Source organism: Culex pipiens, chromosome 1 (genome assembly GCF_016801865.2).
Source record: "Culex pipiens pallens isolate TS chromosome 1, TS_CPP_V2, whole genome shotgun sequence".
Taxonomy (NCBI): domain Eukaryota; kingdom Metazoa; phylum Arthropoda; class Insecta; order Diptera; family Culicidae; genus Culex; species Culex pipiens.
In genome coordinates, this window is record NC_068937.1 from 132,678,185 (window position 1) to 132,695,903 (window position 17,719).

Here is a 17,719-nt window from a genome sequence, read left to right on the forward strand (position 1 = left end):
CTAAATGTTATAAATGTTTATATTATGTGTGTGTGTGTGTGTGTGTATGTGTGTGGTCCAATCCAATACCCGCTAACCGGTAGCGAAATTATGGGAAAGTATAATTTGTATCAGACTGTGTACATGCCGAATGCTGATACAGCTTATCTCAGTCCCGGGTATTAGGTGGTGATAGCCCTCGCGCTGCTTCCAACGACCCATTTCAGAATGACAGAGCTCCTTGCGGTCCAATTCCGAGGTCGCTGGGCATTGTTCGGCCCCGCCTAAACATAGAAGCAAGCATCTGAAGGAAACTCGATCTATATTTAGACTTCCAATCCCCTCAGGCAAATCAGGGATCAGCGCGTATTTGATAATATGAGAAGAAGAGATAACATGTTTTAACACTACGGATCAATTCACTGCTAGAGTGTAAACCTTCTGATGGCCGACTGCTTAGCGTCCCAGACCACCACCAATCCAAAGGTGTGAGTTCGAATCCCACCTGATTCATTTTAGTTTTTATTCATATTCAAATTCCTGATTCCAAATTTCAAAGGTACCGACCGGGATTTGATCCCTGAACCTTCTGCTTGGGAGACAGAAGCCGTAACCATTAAGCCACGGAGCCGGTTGAAAGGGACGTGGTTCTCTGTATGGCTTTTTGCGAGATGAAAGCAGAGGACAACAATCATCTCAACGTTTCCACTTTACCCGGGCTAACGACCGGCAGTTCCAGTTCACGATGATTTCCCTTCATATGTTAAAAACCACTTATGATTTTGGCACATATTCCGTTTGTCAGCGTTTCCTGTCATTACTGGCGGGAAAAATCTACGTGGAATCAGCTGTGCAGACCTCATGTATGACAGGAATGCAGGTTGAGCGACTCCCACGGGCATGTTATAAATGTTTATATTATGGCAGTAAAATAATTATTCAAAAATTAAAATTATTATTAAAAAAGTCCTACCTGCATATGAATGACAATTTTACAATTTGACAATTTGACAATTTGACAATTTGACAATTATTAAGCAATTAAACTATTTGAAAACTAAGCTATTTTAAAACAATTAAACTATTTCAAAACAATTAAACAACTTTAAAAAAATTAAATAGTTTGGCGAAATTTATCAAATAATTAATTGGGTAACGTAATTTTTGTATGCCCCATTTCACATAATCGCTCAATCAGGTTTTACGCCGACCCGTTTTTTAGGTTAGAAATTTGACAGTTCGGCTGCACACGTGCAAAAAATGTAAGCAGTGCAGCCAAGCTGTCAAATTTCTAACCTCCAAATTGAGTCGGCATAAAACCTAATGCTCCCCGTCTGAGATGACGGCTTATGCCGATAACCGCCACTTGGGGTGCAACGATCTTCGGATGAATTAGGAGTGAATTCTCGTGTACGATACAATGTTGTGCTCATGTGTGCGTTAAAGTTGTTTACTTGGATGAACTCAATCCAAAAAGTTTATCAGAGAATCTCTGATAGACGATTATCAGAGATCGGTCTGATAAGCGCCAGGTTTGCGTGTAGTATTTCTTGATAAAAAAATCCCTTAATTTTATATGGATCGAGCTAAGAAATTAGTTTCAAGTTAATATGGTGTTAATTCAATGTATTATTTGTAAATATGTAATTATTTAACGTTAACGTTTTTCCTTGCCTTTCCAGAAATCGACATCATGAACATTCAGCAAGCCCAAACTAATCCCCCTTTCGACGAAATTACCATTTGGGCAGGGCCATTACTGACCGTGGCCGTGACTCCCCGCCATGTTGTTGGTTGGTCAGTTTTTGGGCTCGGCCAAAGCCGGGGGGATGTTCGCACCGGTGGCCAACAGTGCCGTCCATCATCGACCGACCAGCAGCCTGGGTTGTTGGGCTGTGAACAACACGCATTATGGCCAGGTGCGTGTCGATGCGGTCGAAACAATGACCACCGGACTGGTCCGGCTTGGTCAACGCGTTTGTTACAGCGAGATTAACGGAGCTCCTGTTGCTTTCCGGCTGTTTTTCGGGGATTGAACTGTAATTGGAGGATTTCTGGAAAGTTTTAATTACGGACGAAGGATTTCAACGTTTCTGCCATTTCTACAAAATCTTAAATAATAGTTGAGTGCGATCCAAAAATATATCACTTCACCCTAGCTAGCCATCCGGATAGTGACTTCCGACCAGGGACGGTGGACCATGTTCTGGATTGGAACCAACCCGGCACTGATTGGATGTTTTGTCAGCTTATTGCGTTACATGCAAAGTGCTTCCGGCGCGAAAGGTTTGCATATTGGCTTTTCACGTTCAGATTTCATCGTTGCGTACAGCCTACCTTTAGGCGCTTTTCCTGCCTGCAAAGCTACCCAGCTAATCAGTCTCAACCCGTTTGTAATTAAATTTCAAAGACCTCTTCTCGTAAATCCTCATTGCGATCCCGCAACCTCAAAACTCGCTAAAACGAGCAAAAACCCAACTTCAACCATATGTGCACTGCCAAATCCAGAAACATATTTCCCTTACAATCAATTAAACCGAATAAATTGACTTCAGCAAAGTAGTTAAATTTTACTGTTATTACCGCTTCCTCGATATCGCCGGGAGAGAGCTGAGTTATGCGCCATTGTGTTGGGGTGGTTTACATACATACGACCCCCCCCCAAACTAATGCAATTTTTCATTCGATCGATAGTGCAGCCAGAACTGTGCTTTGGCAGCCAATGTTTGCGGAGGGATGCCTCTCTCGAAAGTGGCCCGGAAGTTGTGTTATTTTTATGCTTGGCATGTGTGTGTGTGTGGTTGCACCGTAAGAGAATGTGGAATTTAAATTTTATGTATTTTTGGGACTAGGTTCCTGAGTTTTTTTAAAGTTTTAAGTTTGAAGTTGATAGTTGAAAAAGTTGGAAAAGTTGAAAGCTGAAAATTTAAAAAGTAGGGGTAATTCTCTACCAACTCACACAAAATCGGGAAAAGTTGCCCCGAACCCTCTTCGATTTGCGTGAAACTTTGTTCTAAGGGGTAACTTTTGTCGCTGATCACGAATCCGAGGTCAATTTTTTGATATCTCGTGACGGAGAACGGTACGACCCCTTTCATTTTTGAACATGCGAAAAAAGAGGTGTTTTTCAATAATTTGCAGCCTAAAACGGTGATGACTATTTTGAAAAAAGTTACCAAAAAATGGCTATAACTTGAAAACGGTGCACTTTATCAAAATATCACCAAAGTACTTTTTGATTGCAAATTCAATTTTACATCGAAAAAATGAAATTGAAAAAATTTTGCGACTAATATTTCGATTTTTGAAAAAAAATGTATTGATTCAAAAAATCATCACTCGTTCAAAGATTTTTTGCCCATTCTGGAATTTTCTGAAATGTTGGCATTTTATGTCCTCTAAAACATATCAAAAAATAAAAAAAATTAAAAATAGTGTTTTTATGCAAATCAAGTTTTAGTGACAAAAGTGAAATTAAAAATTACCAAAATTATTTTTACCGTGTATCACTTTTTTTCAGTGTAATCCATATTCATACCTACAACTTTTCCCAAGACACCAAATCGATCAAAAAATTCATTCAAAAGTTACAGATTTTTGAATTTTCATACATCATTTTTGAATGGACAGCTGCCAAATTCGTATGGAAAATTAAAAGGACAATCTAATGATGCAAAATGGCTTCTTTGGGCATATCGAAGGTACCAAAAAAGTTTCAGCCGGATAAAAAAATACAGAAAAAATCGAATGACCGAAATCTCAGAGAATTGCTTTATGACAATAAATTTCTATCTCATCTCCGTTTCACGCTACAAATATTTGAAAAACACGTCTTTTTTGCGTTGGTTCAAAAATGAAAATTGAAAATTGAAAATTGAAAATTGAAAATTAAAAATTAAAAATTGAAAATTGAAAATTGAAAATTGAAAATTGAAAATTGAAAATTGAAAATTGAAAATTGAAAATTGAAAATTGAAAAATGAAAATTGAAAATTGAAAATTGAAAATTGAAAATTGAAAATTGAAAATTGAAAATTGAAAATTGAAAATTAAAAATTAAAAATTGAAAATTGAAAATTGAAAATTGAAAATTGAAAATTGAAAATTGAAAATTGAAAATTGAAAATTGAAAATTGAAAATTGAAAATTGAAAATTGAAAATTGAAAATTGAAAATTGAAAATTGAAAATTGAAAATTGAAAATTGAAAATTGAAAATTAAAAATTGAAAATTGAAAATTGAAAATTGAAAATTGAAAATTGAAAATTGAAAATTGAAAATTGAAAATTGAAAATTTAAAATGGAAAATTGAAAATTGAAAATTGAAAATTGAAAATTGAAAATTGAAAATTGAAAATTGAAAATTGAAAATTGAAAATTGAAAATTGAAAATTGAAAATTGAAAATTGAAAATTGAAAATTGAAAATTGAAAATTGAAAATTGAAAATTGAAAATTTAAAATTGAAAATTGAAAATTGAAAATTGAAAATTGAAAATTGAAAATTGAAAATTGAAAATTGAAAATTGAAAATTGAAAATTGAAAATTGAAAATTGAAAATTGAAAATTGAAAATTGAAAATTGAAAATTGAAAATTGAAAATTGAAAATTGAAAATTGAAAATTGAAAATTGAAAATTGAAAATTGAAAATTGAAAATTGAAAATTGAAAATTGAAAATTGAAAATTGAAAATTGAAAATTGAAAATTGAAAATTGAAAATTGAAAATTGAAAATTGAAAATTGAAAATTGAAAATTGAAAATTGAAAATTGAAAATTGAAAATTGAAAATTGAAAATTGAAAATTGAAAATTGAAAATTGAAAATTGAAAATTGAAAATTGAAAATTGAAAATTGAAAATTGAAAATTGAAAATTGAAAATTGAAAATTGAAAATTGAAAATTGAAAATTGAAAATTGAAAATTGAAAATTGAAAATTGAAAATTGAAAATTGAAAATTGAAAATTGAAAATTGAAAATTGAAAATTGAAAATTGAAAATTGAAAATTGAAAATTGAAAATTGAAAATTGAAAATTGAAAATTGAAAATTGAAAATTGAAAATTGAAAATTGAAAATTGAAAATTGAAAATTGAAAATTGAAAATTGAAAATTGAAAATTGAAAATTGAAAATTGAAAATTGAAAATTGAAAATTGAAAATTGAAAATTGAAAATTGATCAATGGAAATTGAAAACTGGAAATTGGTTACATGTACAAAAAAGAAAGTCAACAATCCCTTCACCCACGTTATGTTAGACACACTCTCCAACCAATAATGAACCCGTCAAAAGCTCCACAAAAGGGGGATCAACTCCTCAGTCAGTTCTTCACATGCAACCAGGTGGCCACTTTCGAGCACTACCTCGCTGCTCTCAGGTCGATTTAAAAAACGCTGAATAGCGTACTCCACCCTAATTGGTCCTTGACGTGAGCAGCCGGTTGTGGGACGCTTGAGAGTATAGTCCAACCCTGCCTGTGTGTTCAGCAATATGATGCATGAACCTCACCTCAGCGTGTTGAAGGCACGCAACAGGGAGTCTCGAGGACTCTTGCTTGTTGGGGGGCCAGCCACACTGAATGAAGAAAGGGTTGAAGCTTTTGAAAGGTTGTCGAAATTTAGACACATTTTAGCACAAACTATCTGCCAATTTGGGTGGGGTGGAATCACTTTGCGGGAAAAGGTCTCTTGCAAACCATCGTCGCAAGGAGTGCATAATCGAGGGTTCACTTCGGGGAGAAAAGGACGCGACTCAAGTGTAATTAAAATTCATAATAGAGCCATATCGAAGTCATGCTGCTGCAGCAGCACCAGCATCAGCTTCAGGGTGGGGAGTTATGAAGAACGTTGCCAAGAGTGTACGAGATGTGCACTTGCCAGACAACGATGACGATGCTTGGGGACCACTTGGGGCGCGATGGTTCTTGACTGGTGAATATAGATGCTGAGGGGGAGGTTCTTTATTTACTCGGAATGATGCTCGTGAATCTTGAAGCTTTGCGGTGAAAGAGAAATTGACTTCTTAGTTTACGATAAGGTTTTAAAATGTATTATGAAATTCCTGTTTCAAATTTGGTAAACTTTTCAGTTGTCTTAAAAGCCCTTTAATAAAACATTTTTACCTGTTTAACCAACCCTCGACTTCAAATGTATCCCTCCCACACCGCATGATTTACAGCCCGAAACGCTCGGATGAATTTATGGGTTTGATCCTCCGCCGTCGTTGATTTGGGTTTCCCGCCCAGCTAGGCCCGAATCCAATCTACGAAAATGGCAGCCGGGTTGATGTGCTGAATAATTTTGCCGTATGCCCAGAAGCAGCAGCAGATTTAATGAATAATTCAGCCCCGATTCGTCATATTTCTGTGCGTTCACCAAAATTGGCCTATTTTGACGAAAAAAGCTCATTCTGCTAGCTTTTTTTTCCCCCCTCTGAAAGCATTATTTCATTTCGCAGCTCAGCCCAAATCCTCTTCCAAGAAGTCACATCGCAAATCAAATCGCTTCGAAATATTCGAATCAAAACGCATAAGGCTCGATGAAAGGGACGCATGATGCCTTTTTCCCAGAGTTGTGGAAATTAATTTCTGCACAACTTTTCCAGAAGCAATTTTTCCAACTGACCGACTTTTCATCACACAAAGTGGACGGAAAAGTGCAGTGAAGAGTCTGCACCGGACACTTGAACGAGGACGCAAATCTGATCCCCTGTGTTGCGTAGGAAAAAGGCTAATCAAGAACGGAAGTCTTGCTCGTTCATCCTTGTCGATGCTTTTTATGCAAGTTAGATAACGACCAGCATCCCTGCTCTGGATGGTGATATTGGATATCAAGATATGCGCTTTTTTTGCCCAGCTCGATTATGTAATTCCTAGAACCGAAGTTCGTGTAGGAAGGAGCAAAATTGTTCTTCCTAAGTGCATCGATGCATCCTTTGCGTAGGCTTAAATGAAATCTGCTCATCAGTTTGAAGAAAAGGCTGGTCCCCTCAATTTTTCTTTGGATCTTTCAGTCGGATTAGGTGTCCCAGTCTCTAATAAAAAATCGGAGCAACTTTTGGTTACATTTTCGATTTAATTGCTTTTTTTCTCTACAACTATCGGAATTGTAAATTAATTGCAAAATAACGCGGATAAACATATAATTGGAAGATTTTCGAATTTTGTTTAGGTGGTTTCCCTAGAAAATTAGACATTTTCAAATGAAAATATCTCGAGCTTAATGAAAAAAAAAATATCAAAAATATACCTAGAAAGTTAGAATTTCTTAAACACCCTAACAATGGACCACCCTCATTTCCAATCAAGCCGAATGTTGTCCATTCTCATTTCCGACAACTCTTCTGAAGACACTTTCGCTCCAAATCTTTAGCATTTTTCGGAAAATCCTTTTTCCACCTAATTTTGTTGTAATTTGTCTTGCCCATTACACAGTGCACAATGGGCAAAATTATTCTTCCAATTTTGTCATTCAACATAAATATGTCAAACTACATATTAAGAGGCAGTATTTGTAGATTCTGCTCGGTTTGTTCTAGAGGTCGTATCGAGGTGCTCCGATTTGGATGAAACTTTCAGCGTTTGTTTGTCTATGCATGAGATGAACTTATGTCAAATATGAGCCCTCCACGATAAAGGGAAGTGGGGTAAAACGAGCATTGAAGTTTGAGGTCCAAAACACATGAAACACATGAAACATAAAACTTCATCAATTCCAACTCTCTTAGATGCATTCGAATGGTCTTTCGAAGCCCTTCAAAATGTGCTATAGACATCCAGGATTAGTTTAACTTTTTCTTATAGCTTTTGCAAATTACTGTTAAAAATTGATTTTTTTAAAACCTTAATATCTTTTTGCAACAGCCTCCAACACCCACACTCCCATAGGTCAAAAGATAGGTAATTTCATGGACTATAAGCCTAGGGTATTAACTTTTTGGCCAATCGCAGTTTTTCTCATAGTTTTTCGATTTTTCTAGAACAAACATTTTACAACGTTAGTTTTTGCCCTGTAGTCCGCCATAGCGGCACTTTTTGGTCTCAATTTTGTCATATTCGGAATCCTCGGTCAATTTCACGTAAGTTAGAAGAATTGGAGTTGTAATTTTGATTTAAAAAATATAATCAAATAAAACATTTTTGAAAAAAGAAATAGATCTTATTTACCCTGTGATCAATACGTCAGATGCTGTATCAAGTAGGCGAAACCCTGTTTTACCCCTAATCCAACAAATTGTAAAAAAATATTTTAATTGATTCTTAATGACATTTTTTCCAATCAAATTCAAAATTCCAACACCTCAATCTAATGTAAAATTTTCTGAGGATTCCGAATATGACAAAATTGAGACCAAAAAGTGCCGTCTTCTTGGCCTACAGGGCAAAAACTAACGTTGTAAAATGTTTGTTCAAGAAAAATCGTAAAACTATGAGAAAAACTGCGATTGGCCAAAAAGTTAATACCGTAGGCTTATAGTCCATGAAAATCCCTAACTTTTGATCTATGGGAGTATGGATGTTGGAGGCTGTTGCCAAAAGTTATTAAGGTTTTTAAAAAATCCATTTTTAACAGTAATTTGCAAAAGCTAAGAGAAAAATTCAAACCAATCCTGGATGTCTATAGCACATTTTGAAGGGCTTCAAAAGACCTTTCGAATGCATCTAAGAGAGTTGCAATTGATGAAGTTTTACGGAAATGCGAGCAATTTTAAGATTTTTTAGGTTTTTTGGACCTCAAACTTCAAAGCCCATTTTACCCCACTTCCCTTTATCGTAGAGGGCTCATATTTGGCATGAGTTCATCTCATGTATAGACAAACAAACCCTGAAAGTTTCATCCAAATCGGAGCACCTCGATACGACCTGTTTCACATCGGTGAAAAACTCGCTCTTAAGTCAAGGACCATTTTGAGGTGCAACAAATACTGCCGATTTAATAATTTGATTTTTTTTATATTTGAAATCAACAGAAGTATGTAAAACTAACAAGTACAAATAGTCTCACTCTAAGGTTAAACTGTCTGCTGTTTCCGATAAAAATATTTTTGAATTTTCAAGTACTCACCTAACATTTGATAACTTAAAAAAATGCTCTACATGAATTTTGCGGCGCAAGTGATTATTTTTGCTGAATTCCTTGGACATTTTCACAAAAGTTAAGTTCATTTTGGATAGTTTGGGTGTTGAAGTTTTGAAAAAAAATATACTTAGCTGTAATAAAGAGAATTTTTGATAAATTTTTTTTTTGAAAACTAGGAACCCAAACACGCGAAACCAGTAGTCAAACTGATGTTGACATTTCAATGCCGTTGTTCGACGATTTACGTTTCCAATTGACAAATTCGGATTTACTAATTCGAATGCAGTTCCATTCGAGTTAGTAAATCCGCTCTGTGTGTTAAAATTGATTTTTTTTCGAATGTTCTAAAAATTTCTTAATAACATTGCTGCGAATAACAAACTTTGAAGGCATAAGGCAAAATCCACTTTTGATTATCATTTTCAGTTTTTTTTTTCAACATGAAAACATCCATATAAAACTAATTTCCAACACATGAATATTATGAGAAAAAACAGGTCGTAACGTTTAGAATGTTGATGGCAAAGTATGTAAAGCCATATACAGTGCCATCCCGTTTTTGGCCAAAACAGGGTGTTTGTCAACATCGGGAAATCATGAAAAGTGTTGCTACTTCTTGTGACCCTTTGAAATGAGCAATTCTGTACGAAATCGGTCTTTTTTACATTTTAATTGCTGTATTTTTTAATCCGGCTGAAACTTTTTTGGTGTCTTCGGGATGCCCTAAGAAGCCATTTTGCATCATTAGTTTGTCCATATAATTTTCCATACAAATTTGGGTGCTATCCATACAAAAATGATGTATGAAAATTCAAAAATCTGTTTCTTTCGAAGGAATTTTTGGGTCTATTTGGTGTCTTCGGCAAAGTTGTAGGAATGGATACGGACTATACTGGAAAAAATGGTACACGGTAAAAAAAGTTTTGGTGATTTTTTATTTAACTTTTTGTCACTAAAACTTGATTTGCAAAAAATACTATTTTTAATTTTCTTTATTTTCTAATATGTTTTAGCAGACATAAAATGTCAACTTTTCAGAAATTTTTAGAATGTGCAAAAAACCTTTGATCGAGTTATAAATTATTTAAACAATACTGATTTTTTTCAAAAATCGAAATATCGGTCGCAAAAATTTTTCAACTACATTTTCTGATGTAAAATCAAATTTGCAATCAAAAAGTACATCAGTGAAATTTTGATAAAGTGCACCGTTTTCAAGTTATAGCCATTTTTAGGTAACTTTTTTGAAAGTAGTTGCAGTTAATTTTTTTTTAAATTAGTGCCCATGTTTGGGACTTTGGAAAAAAAATATTTTTGAAAAGCTGAGAAAATTCCCTACATTTTCTTTTTTTTTGAACTTTGTTAATATGACCTTTAGTTGCTGAGATATTGCCATGTAAAGATATAAAAACAGGAAAATTTATGTTTTCTAAGTCTTAACCAAACACCCATACTTTTCTTATATTTCAGCAACTAATGGTCCGATTTTTTCACATTTGTGACATTTTCCGATCTTTTCGAAAACAGTAATCTTATTTTTTTTAAATCAAGACTAACATTTCTGAAGGGCGTAATATTTTTTTAAATACTCAAAATTATCACAAAACTACGTATTTTCGAAAAAAATACTCCAATTTTCAGTATTTTACAATATGGATATCAAATGATCGGAAATTTTGCATTCATTTCGATATTAAAAATATTTTTTTGTGAAATACTCAAAATGTTCACAAAATTACGTTTTTTTTCGAAAAAATACTCAAATTTTCAGAAGTTTACAATATGGGTATCAAAAAATCATAAATTTCTCATGCATGTCGATAGCAATAATTTTTTTTGGTGAAATACTCTTTATTTAAACTACGTATTTTCGAAGAAAATACTAAGGCTGTTGCAAATATTTTTCAAAGTTTATGTCGCCCCTCCCCTTCAAAATTGGTACAAAAAATCAGGGGGCAAACATTTTTTTTTTTCAAAAAACTTCAAAATTTTAATGAAAAAAAAAGTCAAATCAACTGAAACAATCTTAAACGCATTTTTTTGCATTGATAATCATATTTAGTATGTTTGGGCTGTATTTAGAATGTTTTGATTTTTTTTTAATGAAATTCTAATTTACAGCATCGCAAAAACTTTGCAAAAAAATAAATGTTAGTCAACATTTAGGTATTTTGGAAATTAATGATTGCAAAACAACTGGACAGGTGTATAATGCATTTTTTGCAATTCCGTCGTGAAACTACTTACTTTTCCTGTCATTCTTGAACGACGAAATAGCCTACTTTTCTGTACCAAAAAGAACAGAATCGAATAGCAACACTTTTCAAAATAAATGCTGAAAAGTTCTACTTTTCAGCACTGAAATGGGTGCTGAAAAGTTGAACTTTTCAGCACTTGTTTCGAAAAGTAACACTTTTCAACATTTTTTTGATTTAAACGATTTATTGACAAAATACATGAAAATTCGACTTAAAATTTCACTCAATGGGTGTTTTTCGAAATTGCAAAAAATGTTGTATGGAACTCGTTGCAAAACTTGATTTTATCAGCACTCATCGTATTTATCCAACTCGGTGAACCTCGTTGGATAAATGTACGACTCGTGCTGAAAAAATCCTCTTTTGCAACTTGTTGCATAAACTACTATTTAAACACTTTTTTCATTAAAATGTTAAAACCGTGACTCGTAATTCAATTTTTATTTTTTTTTGCCCCCCCCCCCCCCCACTCGACTTTGATCAGAGTCGAGGGACATAAACTTCGAAAAATATTTGCAACGGCCTAAAATAAAAAAAAAATTGGTGGGTATCGATTGATCGGGATTTTTTCATTCATTTCGAAAAAGAACACATTTTTTTTAAATAGGAAAAAATCGCAAAGCTGCGTAATTTTTTTTTAAATACTTAAAATTCAAGTTTTTTTTATTGTATGGGTATTAAATGATCGGGATTTTTTTTAATATATTTCAAAAGTAATAACACATTTTTTTAATATACTCGAAATTTTCACAAAACTACTAACTTTCAAAAAAATATTTAAAATTTCAGTTATTTTGAAATCCGATTATCTGATACCCACACAATAAATAAAAAGTATTATTGCTATCGAAATGTATGAAATTTTTTCCATCATTTGATATTCATATTGTAAAATACTGAAAATTTCAGTATTTTTTTTTCGAAAATACGTAGCTTTTTGAAAATTTTGAGAATTTTCAAAAATGTGTGTTATATCTTTCGAAATTTATGAAAAATTTCGATCATTTGATTATCATATAGAAAAAATAATAATTTTGAGATTTTTTTTCGGAAAAAAAATCTTTTCCAAAATACAGGAAAAATACGTATTTTGTGAAAATTTTCAAGTAATTATAATTGCAATTAATAGCTGACATTATCCCGATTCAAAAACACAATATAATTTTTTGATGTTTGGATGATTTTTCATTGGATTATGAGCCAATGTCTCCCATATAGCCAAAATTTCATAAGCTCTGTGCTTCAGTTATGCACGCCTCGGTTTTGCATCCCCCATATGCGGTGCTAAACCAAGGCATGACTGTAGGTCGAATGGTGAAGCTGGACATAGTTTTCGGTTAAATTCTGCACTTTGAAGACTAAAAGTTAAATTTGAAGTACCCTATTCCCAAGTTACCCCTACAGTCTTTCTTTCAGGATAATTAAGGAACATCACCAACCTTCCAGTCTTTATATTTTAAACATCATCATCAAACCACACAGACCTTTTCAATCCCGTTAATAACGGTTACGATAATCATGATGCTAACGTCGATAACCGAATAAAAGGGGAGCTTCATTTGGACGTCAACACATTTCATATCGCATGCATAAATCTAGTCTAAAGAGCAGACCTGACCTGACCTGCTCCCGATGACCACGTAAACTTTAAACCGTCCCCAGCAAAACATGATGAACACACCTGACGAATGATGGCCTGGCCGAACGCTGTGAAAAGCGGGGTTGGGGGACACTAAAAGTTAATGAATTTCCTCCGTGTCGAACGTGACTGGCGCCGCATCCAGATTTTGACGCTTTTTCGTGGAAAATGTAGTAATGAAAATTTGGCACGGAGGGAAAAGCTCTGCAATATTTTTGGTTATTTGTATGAGAAGTTTTTTGTTGATGATTTCGCGTTTTTCCCTCCGTGCACCCCACCCGAAAAAACCACTGACGTCGTGGCCAGCACCGGATCGTACGATCGGTGCGAAAAGGTGCGTTTATTAAACTCACGGCACATAATTAGTTTCGTGGCAAATTCGCGCGAACTCGACGTGGCCAGCCTCCCGAACTCTATCATCGACAAGCCACGTGTCGTGTTTTGTTAGAGGTTTTGGTGCCTGCTTCAGCCGAGAGGATTCAGTGGAAGGTGCTTTTAGGTTTATTAAAATTATGGGACGGAGTTTGCGAATTCCTGGAGGTCGTGCGATCAGCCTGTCGGAAATTTGGTGCATTTTTTGGAAATGAGTTGGGTCAATTTGATAATTGATTTAATTTTTGATTTCTGCCACTTTCATTTATTCTTCATTTTTAAAATGTCATGCAGAATATCTTTTCTATCGCTTCTTTCAACGAAATTTAATTTCAATTTGTAAGTTCAATTGTTTCCTAAAAGCACTTGGGGTGAAAATCTCTGCGATTATCCCCAAATCAACTCTGAAGCTAACGACGACCCCATATCAGCGCCCACACATTCTTAAAACCAAACCAGTATTGAAAAAAGGTGGGAAAATCCCCACATCGCCCCCGAACTCAAGTCAAGAACTCGCTGCAAAGCGATTTTCCAGCAATCCAGCCTACGTGCGAGCGCGCATTTTCCAATTTGCGTAATCGCAGCATCACGCAAATCTGTATAAATTGTCTCCATGTGTGTGTGCGTAAGAAAGTATGTTTATTTTGTACGTTTACCTGAAATCCTCCACTGTTTACTGTGTGAGTGGGTGGGCTCGAAGTAAGAAAACGGATTTAGTGGAAATTTAAAAGGGCGGGTAAAGAGCTTAGCCCATCTGAGTTCGTTAGCTTCAATCCGCAATTCTCTTAGCAAATTTGGGCTGACAAACGAATGTGGGAAATAAAAGCTTCTGTAGTACTTTTTTTTATGGAACTCGTTTAAAATTAATAATTGAAAAAATCCAAAGTTTTAAACGAAATTTATTGGCAGAGACATTTATTAATTAATTTGACAAAATGAACAATTTGTTTAACATTTACTTTGCCAAGTCAAATAATATTTAAGTGGTTGGCTATGAATTGGTTGAATCAATGTCAAGCACAATAATATTTAGCAAATGATGTGGTTTGGTCGGCGAAATTCGTAATCAAAATTTTGGTTGTTGACCTGCAGAACGGTTGTTTCATTTCAAATAATAACCAAATCAATTTATTTCAAACAGAGCCACTAAAACGAAAATGTCACATTGCATTTTTTAACCCCCTAAAATAACAAAACAATTTGACGAACCACAGTGTTTCAAAGTTATTGGCCGTAGTTTAGAAAAAAATAAATAAATAATTTTACTTCAAAAACCAGGGGACTTTTTATCACTAGTTGACTTTTCCTATTGTTTTGCCTTCCTCACTTTACTGAGGAAAGGCTATAAAATCACTCGAAAAACGAACTTCTTAATTTGACCTCCTAGACCCACCTTCACGTATACATATCGACTCAGAATCAAATTCTGAGCAAATGTCTGTGTGTGTGTGTGTGTGTGTGTGTGTGTGTAGGGATGTGGGTCTGTGCACCAAAAAATATGCACTCGATTATCTCAGCACTGGCTTAACCGATTTGGACCGTTTTGGTCTCATTCGATTCGTCTTGGGGTCCCATAAGTCCCTATTGAAAATTATGAAGTTTAGTAAAGTACTTCAAAAGTTATGCTAAAAAAACGATTTTGACTAAAGTCCGAAAGATTGTAAAAAGGGTGGTTTTTGTAAGAAAACCTGGCATATTATACATTTTCTGAAAGGTGTTTAAAAGACCTTTCTAACGAGTCCAAAACATTGAAGATTTGACAACCCTACCAAAAGTTATAAGCACTTAAGTGTTATTTATGAACTTTTTAGAGGCCGGATCTCATATATTTCGATGAAAACGTTGTCCGGATCTATCATGCGAATTGTCGTTGGATAGGTAATCAAAAGACCTTTCCAACGAGTTCAATAAATTGCGGATCTGACAACCCTATCAAAAGTTATAGGCACTTAAGTGTTATTTATGAACTTTTTAGAGGCCGGATCTCATATATTTCGATGAAAACGTTGTCCGGATCTATCATGCGACCTGTCGTTGGATAGGTAATCAAAAGACCTTTCCAACGAGTTCAGTAGATTGAAGATCTGACGACCCTATCAAAAGTTATAAGCACTTAAGTGTTATTTATGAACTTTGTGGAGGCCGGATCTCATATATTACCTAGCATTACACTCAACATGTGAGGAAGGCACCAACCACCTAATGGTGGATTAAGTAACGTTTTTAATTTTTATGATACTGTGTCCTGGCATTCTTGTGTGTTAAAAAAGCTATTTAGGTATTCATTAGTTTTTCCATACAAGTGTCTAGTCCACGCAGTATCGCTGGCTTGTCATACAAAGAAAAAAGTTTAGGAAAGCGTAAAATCTGAGTAATGCATTTTGGGAAATTTTTGCAACGGTCTCGACACGACATCTCGTAAATTCTGGTTCAATTTTCATTGTTCAAAAATTCAGCTTTTTTTAAATTTTGTGCTATATTCAATAAAACTAATTTTATTCTAAATCATTCTTAACATTTTGAAATATTACCACAAACTATGACTGATATTGTTTAACGGAGATAATCTTTTTAAATTTTAAACCATAACTAATCAAAAACAAGAAAGAATTTTCACAGCTTTACGAAAAGCTTTTTGCAAATTTTCACATTTACTGAGTCCGATAACTATAGGAAACTTTTACAGCTCTTCTAAAATATTAAGCGCTTTAAATTTTTTAATTAAAAAAAAATAAAAAAATTCCGAAAGTTTTTTATAGTAATTTGGATGTTAAATTTGGAATTTAATTTTTTTTAATTTATGGGATGATTCCCTTAAAATAATTATTTGAAAAAAGTATGTAGTTAATAGATTCGGTTCCAGATTTAACTTTTTTTAAACTCAAGGACAAAAGTTTATTTGAATTAAAATAAATGAATTACGCTATCTTAGAATATCAGTTTTCTTAAAAATAAAAAAATGGAAATTTGTTTTCCAAGTAAATGCTCTATTTGAAGTCTTAATAACAACCTAAAACTTTGCAGAATTCACTTTTTTGATCAGAAGATTCCTTCTCAAAATACAGATTTTTTTACATTTACATGCCCGTTTCAAAAAAAATTATAAAGCCTTGTATGAAAAACTTATAAAAAAAAAAAACATTTATGACATAGGGACAAAATTTCAGCAAAAAAAAAGTTGAATTTAAAATCTCGAAAAAGTTAGCCCAATCTTAAAGAATAACTCAAAAGCTAAATTTTAGATTTTCAGATTTTTAGATTTTTAGATTTTTAGATTTTTAGATTTTTAGATTTTTAGATTTTTAGATTTTTAGATTTTTAGATTTTTAGATTTTTAGATTTTTAGATTTTTAGATTTTTAGATTTTTAGATTTTTAGATTTTTAGATTTTTTGATTTTTAAATTTTTAGATTTTTAGATTTTTAAATTTTTAGATTTTTAGATTTTTAGATTTTAAGATTTTTAGATTTTTAGATTTTTAGATTTTTAGATTTTTAGATTTTTAGATTTTTAGATTTTTAGATTTTTAGATTTTTAGATTTTTAGATTTTTAGATTTTTAGATTTTTAGATTTTTAGATTTTTAGATTTTTAGATTTTTAGATTTTTAGATTTTTAGATTTTTAGATTTTTAGATTTTTAGATTTTTAGATTTTTAGATTTTTAGATTTTTAGATTTTTAGATTTTTAGATTTTTAGATTTTTAGATTTTTAGATTTTTAGATTTTTAGATTTTTAGATTTTTAGATTTTTAGATTTTTAGATTTTTAGATTTTTAGATTTTTAGATTTTTAGATTTTTAGATTTTTAGATTTTTAGATTTTTAGATTTTTAGATCTTTAGATTTTTAGATTTTTAGATTTTTAGATTTTTAGATTTTTAGATTTTTAGATTTTTAGATTTTTAGATTTTTAGATTTTTAGATTTTTAGATTTTTAGATTTTTAGATTTTTAGATTTTTAGATTTTTAGATTTTTAGATTTTTAGATTTTTAGATTTTTAGATTTTTAGATTTTTAGATTTTTAGATTTTTAGATTTTTAGATTTTTAGATTTTTAGATTTTTAGATTTTTAGATTTTTAGATTTTTAGATTTTTAGATTCTTAGATTTTTTTTTCTTTGGTTTATCACGTTTGGTGCCTATGCAGGAAGTAAAGGCCTTGCCAAATTATCGCAGAGATTAACCAATCGACGTTTGGTTTTTGAAGAACGAAAAATTGAAGTTTTTGTTATTCTTAAAAACCGGAAGTAGATGCAATGATGTCAAAAATGCACCACCGTGTTAATCTTTTTAAGTTAAGCAATTTTGTAAACACAAATAATAAAAATAAAATGAATATAAAGATTTGCTGTTTTTATTTCTATTCCAAAATGCATTTGGTAAATAAAAATA

General features: G+C 32.8%; 1 protein-coding gene across 2 annotated transcripts in view; it reads right to left on the minus strand.

Moving 5' to 3' along the window:
- The window catches only part of LOC120431685 (hemicentin-1), a 444,046-nt gene that overhangs the window by 22,091 nt on the left and 404,236 nt on the right, over positions 1-17,719 (minus strand). The gene's annotated exons all lie outside the window — the stretch shown is intronic.